At 28.4% G+C, this 9393-nt stretch overlaps 1 long non-coding RNA gene across 2 annotated transcripts; it reads left to right on the top strand.

Annotated features, from left to right (window-relative positions):
• Positions 1 to 2227: 2227 nt before the first annotated feature.
• On the top strand, positions 2228 to 6539 carry LOC138348598 (uncharacterized). 2 transcript variants are annotated; one of them, XR_011221360.1, is made up of 5 exons: positions 2408 to 2545; positions 3009 to 3050; positions 4731 to 4895; positions 5600 to 5726; positions 6421 to 6539. It is a non-coding gene; the product is annotated as an uncharacterized lncRNA (long non-coding RNA). The 2 variants fall into 2 exon arrangements; XR_011221359.1 differs by lacking the exon at positions 6421 to 6539 and having other exon boundaries at positions 2228 to 2545; positions 5600 to 5947.
• Positions 6540 to 9393: the final 2854 nt, after the last annotated feature.

The raw sequence follows: 9393 nt of genomic DNA on the forward strand, positions 1-9393 counted from the left end.
TTTTTTGGTAGATAAAAGAAAAGTAACGTGCAGATCTTTTTTTTTCAAGAAAGAGGAGAACCGTGAGTATCTTCTTCTCAAAGAAAAAAGATTTGTATTTTCTTCTCTTTTTGGATTGGGAAGAAATCTTAATAAGTAGTGATTTTTCTAACCTAGAGGAAAATTAAGTTTAATATACGATACTTGTCCACCCAAGTCCTAAGAGAGTTCAATTGTTAATTTAGGATTCCTATAGAAGACCGTTGAGTGGAGTTTGATTTGTTTCAAGATATTTGAATGCGATTCAATTGATAATCCCAAGTTAATTTTCAGCATATTTTATATGTGATATGTATTTGCGATTGTTGTCTACATTCATGTAAGATCCTAAAATGCTACAGTTGTTTATGTTACAAGATTCACTATTAAACTTGAGCCTCACTAATTTCACAAAAATCTAAAAAGCAATCTACTGTGTCTAAGAATTCACACTACAACATATTTGGTCTACGTCACACTAAATTTAAAGAACATTTAGAAAACATTGTCAACTATTTAAAGGCACATTTTTCATGTGTGGTCTTTATTTAAGCCTTTTGGCTACTAATAATTAAGCATCCCTGGAAAAATGTGCCCTTAAATAATATAGATTACGTTTTATAGTTTTATAAGTGTTGTCAAATATATATATATATATATATATATATTTTATAGTTTTATAAGTGTTGTCAAATATATATATATATATATATATATACACAAACTATTAATCATATTGTTAGATATAATATTTATTATAGAGTATTTATTTATTCGATTTTTAAAAATCATATAATCGTTTATGGTGTTTGTTTTATTATATAGTAAATGATTTAGTGTAAAGAGTTTTAGCTTATATACAGAAGACTAAATCATCGGTTCTTATAAGTATAAAAAAGAATTCACAATCTAGGATAAAATTGGACATGTCATCGATACAATTATAGCACAAGATTATATATAAATTTTCTTGATTATGAGAACGGTATAGTCTCAACTTCTCGTGCTAGTACATTTTGTATGTATTGAATGGGACCGAGTAAAGATAGAAATTTTAGACTGATTGATAAAAATATATTCTCTAAACTGTTACATGTATTTATAGGAATTATCATTAACTAATTATGTGGTCCATTGCTCATATTTAACTAGATTTTAGAATCCTATTTTCTGGTAGAATAAAATGTAGCGTGCGAATTTTTTTCAAGAAAGAGGAGAAACACCCGTTTCTTCTTATCGAAGAAAAAGATTTGTGTTTTCCTCTCCTTTTTGGATTGGAAAGAAATCTTAATAAGTACTAATTTTTCTAACCTAGAAGAAGATTAAGTTTTAGATATGATACTTGCAGGGCGGGTCTACGTAATTGGGGGCCTAAAGTGAAATTTCAAGTTGCGGCCTAATATATAATACACTTTGTATACGTATTTATTCAAAATTTATTTTTTACACTACTTAGATGGAAATTATTATTCCTTAATATTGTTTTTTCAGTTACTAGTTTTAGGTAAGATTTTATCAACTCAACATTGAAAAACATCTTTTAAGTGAGACAATTATTATATGTATTGCTAATATAGTGCTATAAGTAATGAGTTGATAAATACTAAACAAAGATAAGAGTAAGAATAATAGAATTTGACTCAAGAAGTTGATGAATTGATATACCTCATTTTAATATGTTTATACTCTAGTAATGCTTGAAACTAAATTTTTAAAAAGAAAATTAGAAAAACTGTAATTCACGTTTTGCAACACTTTTCACTATTAATTATTATTTTTAACAAAGTACAAAAGATGTTAAAGTGAATAGAATAATTTATTTTTTAAGAGTTATACTTTTTATCATAAACAATTAATTTATCTATAAAAATTTTACAGTTTAATCTTAACAAAATTTTGGGGTCCCAAAAATGTGGGGGCCTAATGCGAAGGGCTTAAATGCCAAAGAATAGAACCGCCCCTGGATACTTCCCCACCCAAATATTGTTAATTTGAGATTACTATAGAAGACTGTGGAGTTGAAGTTTGATTTGTTTCTATATATCTGCATACGTTTCAAGAGATAATTTTGAGTTAATTTTCATCATACTTTGTTTCTGATACGTATTTGTGACTGTTGTCTATATACATGTAAAATTAGTGTGGCGTGGATCAAATTTATTGTAGTGTGAATTCCTACATATAGCAGTCTACTAAGGGCACGCTCTTTGAACGTGGTCTTTGTTTAAGCCTTTTGGCTTAAAAAAAAATTAAGCAGCCCTTGAAAAATGTCCCCTTATCTCCCCCTTTTTAGAAATGACAGATTAGAGGACGAACACAGCATAAGCAGATTGTACAAAAGGTTTTCTGAATTGTACAACAAACTTAGTTTTTCCTATTTTTTTCTGCTAACACGTGTATTGTCCTCTAGAAACCACGTACCACTTCATATTGCAAACAGACTATCTTACAGATTTCTATCATCCTTCTCTTTTAAACATTGGCTTTGTTCTTCACTCTTCTCATAGTTTCTCTATCATTTGTTTTGGTAATTTATCTCCTCTTTCTCCATTTTACTTTTTCTATGAAAATTAATTTTTCTATTTGGAATCTCAAATTTCACCTCTTCTTCCTTGATTGTTCGGCCTTCTAATTGTGTGCTATTTTTGCTGATGTATCTCTTCCCTAATTTTTTGTTGTTTTAGTGCACTTTCTTTGATTTTAATCATTATGACAACTTTTAAATCGTCTCTTATTAGATTTTATATGTACTTATTAACAAATTTTTTTTAATTTATTCATGCATGTCTGGATTCTATCTCAAAGTCTCTTTTATAAATTTACTTTTTCGTTTGTGCTGTTAAAATCTATGTAACTAGATGTGCCTCCGCTTATTTTTTTTTTAATTCTAACAAGTATTCTGTAGTTGCAACAACTAATTCAATTTAAGTGACACACTTAAGGTGTTTGATAGTATGCCTAAACTAACTAATTTTTTTTTTTTTTTACAGATTTTCTACTATGTGTTCATTTCTACGTGAATGATCCAAAAGGTTGGTGCTTTGTTTCTACTAGATGTCTGTTGTTTATATATATTTTATTTATTTATCCCAAGAAATGGTTTGTCCTTTGTTTGCATCTATTTCAATTGCAAGTTGTTGCTATTAGTTAAACTCTGTGTTAGCGAAAAAATTTAGATATAATGTACAGTTTTTTCAGCACTCTATTAAACTATAAATATTATTTTTATCAAGATAAAATATTTCTCGAAGTAAGAATGTCAACATATGAGGGCAATACATAGATTTTAAAAGACCAAGGACATCGGCTAGATGATAGAGTTATGGACTACTTTTACCTTTTTTTGGTTAAAGGTAAAGCATGAAGAAGTTGTACATGCATAAATTTAGATATAATGTACAGTTTTTTCAGCACTCCATTAAACTGTAAATATTATTTTTATCAAGATAAAATATTTCTCGAAATAAGAATGTCAACATATAAGGGCAATACATAGATTTTAAAAGACCAAGGACATCGGCTAGATGATAGAGTTATGAACTATTTTTTCCTTTTTTTGGTTAAAGGTAAAGCATGAAGAAGTTGTACATGCATATGTGGTGTTCCGTGAAAGTTTTGAATAAGCTTTTCCTTGTTTTTTGGACAAAAAATTTCTACTTCATTAGTCAATAAATCAATAAGTATGTTACTATGGACAACTTCAATCTCTTGTTATCATTTATATTTAGAAATATGTTTCAAATGTATAATATACTTCTCTTTATATAGTGAGGTGCTTTCTTTCTTAATTTTTTTCCACTCAAATTTTATTGGGGTGCTTAAATTTGATAATTATCGTCATCCTCTTAAATGAAAACTTCTTAGAGGACTAAATGAAGGATGGATTGAAGTACTCCATCATATCTATTTGATCTCTCTTAACTTTGATGGTTGAATAGGTGTATAATGTGATTTCAAGAATCTTCTTTCTCAAATTCGTAGTAGGATTCATGTATGTTGTCTTCAAATGGATGTTGTGAGTCGTATATTAGTACACAAAGGTGTTTTTCCGAGTTAACCCTCAAATCTGAGTAAATATTGTTTGGAGATGGTTAGCCCTTAACTCTAAAATGTTAACTCTATTTGTCTTTTCTAGACATATGGTTGCTTACATTCATTTTGTTCCTTCATGCTTCAATGACAATTAACATAGACATTTGTACTTCCTTTTGCTCCTGTATTTCTTTTATCATTAGTGTTGAACTACAACTCTTCATTTGATAAGATATTCATTTGGTTATAGAAGGTTCAAGCTCAAACTTAGTAAAATGTGTAGTACATGTTTCATGTCGAACATGGTCTTTTTTATGGTCTTACCAACAAGTGAATGAATACCTCAATTTGGGATTATAGGAAGTCAAAATGTACAGCTGATTTCTTTTCCTAATCAACCGAAATAAGTATTTGACGAGAAACTATTGCAAGCTGTTGTTGAAACATTGCTATTGTGCCGACACTTTTAGTTTCAGGACAACTTTCTCAATGGCGAAATCAGGCCTCAACTTAATATTTGACATGTTTCCATTAAAGATGTCAATCTGATCCTTATTTGAGCTATCCTGAAGATTCAACATCATTGCATATTTCTCAACAAAAGTTGTCTACATCTATGTTAAATTTTAATTATTTGGAGTTTGGATACTGTTTGAAAAATTAGAGTTTCATCTCTGCAGCTGCAGATTTGAATAAGTTTGTCCTAGGAAAGAGGCAAAAGTTATACTGAAAGAAGTTGCAGGCAAAAGCTTCTAATTTTTGTATAAAGCAGACTGCTCGGAAGGAATGGCTATATTGATTCTTTTCATCATGACCACGAGGATCACGTAGAACAACCTGTTTTGGTAAGCCTACAAATCCAGACCCAGATCATCGTTAGTTTTATTGCTTTCTGAATCATAGTAGTTTCAAGCTTAATGAGCTTGATTTTTTGATAAAGTAGAAATCCTCCTTGTTCATTTTCCATTACTGGGAGTTTCTGATCTGAGAATCTGCTATCTTTTAAACTACTGGTGTGAGGATTACTTTTGTAGTTTTTCATTGATCGGTTTTTGTTACTATCTTATTTCTTCTACTTTGATCATAGTGTTATATTGTTGTAGATACTGTTCAACATGCCTTGTTATGCTTTCACATAAATTACTTCTTTTATCGGATTGCTTTGATTTGTTTTTCGTTGAACCGACTGTCTATCAGAGAGGGACTCGAATTTGTGGGACTACATTATCTTCTTGTTGTTGTATGTTTGTTTCATGAATTGTTTTAGGATTTTCACAATACTGGTTGGTAGATACTAGGATTTTCACAATACTGGTTGGTAGATATATATCTCCTTATTTAGACATGAGAATTAAAAAGGACAAACACTATATCTTCTAATTGTACTAAAGGTAGTACAGATTGTATAGTAAATTTTGCTCTTTTTCATTGATGAACAAATATTTGTCTCATTTTGCTTGACTTTGTGTACAACTTCTGCACTATTTTCTTACAATTCTCTATAGATTTTTGCTAAGCTTGGTTTATTTTCTCAACTCTTTTTTTGTAGATCTCAACTCTTCAATGGTGAATCTATGTGTTGCTAAGTTTCTTCTCTTTGTGTAGAAACTAAATCTCTCTGCCTCAAGATTTTTGTTTGTTTAGGATGCCTTATCGATGTTTTCTCAAGATTTAAGGTAAATTTACATGTTTTTCAATTTGCCTAATTGACCTATTTTCTCTTCAAGGTCAAATCTCTGATTTTAATATTCAAAGGGCTATTTCGGGTCCTTGTACTTTTTGTACTATGCTTCAATACAAAAATACAAGAGTAGACAAATTATGGTTTGTTTCACATTAAACATGTTAGCACACAATAAAGTTTTGACGTTTCTAGCTCATATTTCGAAAAGTAAAAGGCTGAAGAACAATGTTTCTTTTCTCTGTATGTAGTACGCAACTCATAAAATATATTTAGTGAATGATTTCCTCGGAGAAGATATGTTTTGTTGATGTTCTTTCAAAGATGTTTGCTCATAAAATGCTCCCTTTCTTTATTTGTGAAGAGAAAACATTTTGATACTTCTTAACAATGTCTAGCTTGCACCTACTATGATGTCAATGTAAGCGACATAATATGAGATGTGCAAAGGAGCATATGTTAGCCCTGCATATTACTATATACTATTAAATTAGTAACAATAGTAGGATAAATATTGTGTTTTTAGCAACATTTAGGGCTGTTCTTTGAAGGAGTACTCTTTTTCCCTTTCTTTTTTACTTTGTGTGGAAGACAATTTTATTTAAGTGTTAGACTAAACCATAGCCCATATATAGAAAGAGTACTTACTCTATTGGTTATGTTATTTTTTCATTTATGTTTTCATGTAGGCATTATAGCATCTGCTACTCCTTATGGATTTAGTTTCTTGGAGGATTTATGTTTGGTATTGTTATAAATGTTAAACTTTGAAGTTCTTTTTTTCGGGTTCTCAGTAGAATTTTGTTAACACACATGGTATGGTTTGATTTTCTTTAGATGTTTTAAGTATGAAGATGCTTCAACTCTATTTGTTAGCCCATTATGCAAATAGTCTTGTTTGACACCCCCCCCCCCCCCCCCCATAAAAAAAAGGTCTAACTGCTGAGAATACTTTTGAGACAACAAGGTCGAGGTCAAGTTGTACCAACGCTTTTCTTTTCTTTACAAGAAGCTATTTCTGCCTGTAACCTGTTGTGGTTGTAAAAGCCTTTGAACAATTCATGTTTAATGCTATAAGGTTTTTGTGAAAACCAAACTAATCTAACTTTCCCTATTATGCTTCTTGCTCCCTGTTAATAGGGGGAACTTTGACATATAGTCGCTCAAAAATAGTTTAATTATTTTTTATAGCTATAGTTTAATAATTAAAATTTGTAGTTACATGTTATAGAGAGAAGTGAGGCGAGTGAGAGAGGACAAAGAATGGAAGCGAGGTGAATTGTATATGTATATAAGTTAGATAATAGTATATTCTACATATGTATTTGTATATATGGCAAGAGAGATTGAGAGAGGAAGGAGAGAGGTGAGCGAGATTGGGAGCGGGAGGAGAGAGGCAAGTGACAGAGGGCAGAGAGATGAGTAGGTTAGATAATTGTATATTATATATATGCACTTATATATATGGCAAGTGAAATTGGTAGAGAGAGGAGAGAGGTGAACGAGAGAGGGCAAAGAGCGGGAGAGAAATGAATTATATATGTATTTTGGTTAGATAATTGTATATTATGCATATGTATTTGTATATTCTAGCGAATTATACATACACAAACGTCGCTAATTATACAAGGTCGAAGTCAGCCCACATAATTATTGTATAATATTAGTCATGCGTGGTAATTATAGCAAGCTATGACTATGATGTGTAATTAAATTGTCTAAGTTTGCTTAATTGCGCATTTTTCTCTGTTAATAAAAATGCAAAATGTTGGGCCCGTGCTTAGCACGGGCATCACTATCTAGTAAATAATAGAGATTACACTTTATAAGTGTATCCAAACATCTCTTTATATATATATATATATATATATATATATATATATATATCCTTTTTCATGTTTTTTTTGGTCATTTTTCCTTCATTTAATTTTTTTATTTTATTTGTAATATCTCAAAAAGTCTTTACATTCATTTCCTCAATTTTTCACCTTTCATTTTAATGATTCTTTTTATTAGATATAATATGTAACAATATTAATTCTCTTAAAGACATATTTTTTCCCTACTTAATTTTCATAGCTTAAAACTGCAATTAATGATGAACGTAATATTTAATAGAAAAATAACAATTCTCTAGAAAATTGAAGGTTAATCAAATAATTTTTTTATATTTAAGGGATAATATGAGGCTCATCATCATCATTGATCAGCAAATGAGAAAGTGCAAAACATCAACACCATCATTACTAAAAGATAACTATATAATTTCATCATGGTTTCTTTAATCAATTTGAAAGAGCTACACTTTTTATTTATTTATTCATTTCATGAAATATATGTTTTATAAAGACAATCATTAATTTGAATAAAATAACTTACAACAGAAATTTTTTTTACTATTCTTTTGACATAAATTGTTGATAGACTATAATAAAATAAAAAATTATCTTAACATCACTCTTTGACCGGTAAGCAAATTAAGGACATACATATTTATGTAAGTGTTGCCTCAATGAATCATGTAAAATTTACAAACGAAACTGAAAATTTTAAAAATAGACGCAAAATAACTTAGAGAATAAAACAAAATTTTTGATGGAAAATTTTAGTTTATATAGCAAAAAATACATTGATTTTTTATTTTATCTAGTATAGGGTTAGTTTTCAATTCATATTTATCTTTGTTTGTACACTAGTTTTAATAGACTTCATCTTTCCAGTTTTGATATGTATCTTTATGATTAGAGAAAAAAATTTAAAAAATGATGGAAAATTATTATATATAGTAAAAATAGATTGAAATTTGGCTTTATGTAGTTTAGAGTTAGTTTTTTATTCAAATTTTAGAAGTTTAATGATAATAACTTCCCATTAAAATTCTAAATTAAAAAAGTTAATTATATTTAGTAAATTTATCTTTATAAGTACACTAATTTTAATAAAATTTATCTTTCAATTTTTTAATATATTTTATATTTAGAAAATAAAATAAAAAATTTGATGGAAAATCAGTTTATTCAAAAGTCTTTATTTATTATCTTTATGTCAAGTCAAACTAATTCACATAAATTAGAACAGATGAAGTAATATTAATGAATCAACTACTTCATTATTAATATCATATAAAGATTCCCATTTGGTAAAAAGTATAATTTTTAAAAATACATCAATTATTATTTTTTAAATATATGCAACAATTAAACTTGGCATATGAAGTTTTGCAAAATATAAGAAACTACTGACTAATTTTAAATATAGGGTGACTCGATAGTTAGAAAAAGACAATGTGTTTTAGGCTCTCAAATTAAAGGTGCCTCATCTTTTATAATAATAAGTTATAAGTTATTATATTTTAACAAATATTGAATATTATTTATAGGAAAAGTAAATATTTCATGAAAAATAAAGGGATTAATAAAAAAATTTGACATAGTTGGAGCAGATCTAATGAAAAATAATTTAAAATAAAAATGATTATATTTTCAAATAAAAACTAGAAGAAATAAATTATATAAAAATTATTAACAATTTAAGTTGAAGATCTCATTTAATTTTTATTTTAAATCACTAATATGTTTAAGGTGGTCCTATTTAAATATATCATACATTAGCTACTTTATAAGCATCACATCCATCGTCACATATTGTTGATGTGCTATGTG

Source organism: Solanum lycopersicum, chromosome 5 (assembly GCF_036512215.1).
Source record: "Solanum lycopersicum chromosome 5, SLM_r2.1".
Lineage (NCBI taxonomy): Eukaryota > Viridiplantae > Streptophyta > Magnoliopsida > Solanales > Solanaceae > Solanum > Solanum lycopersicum.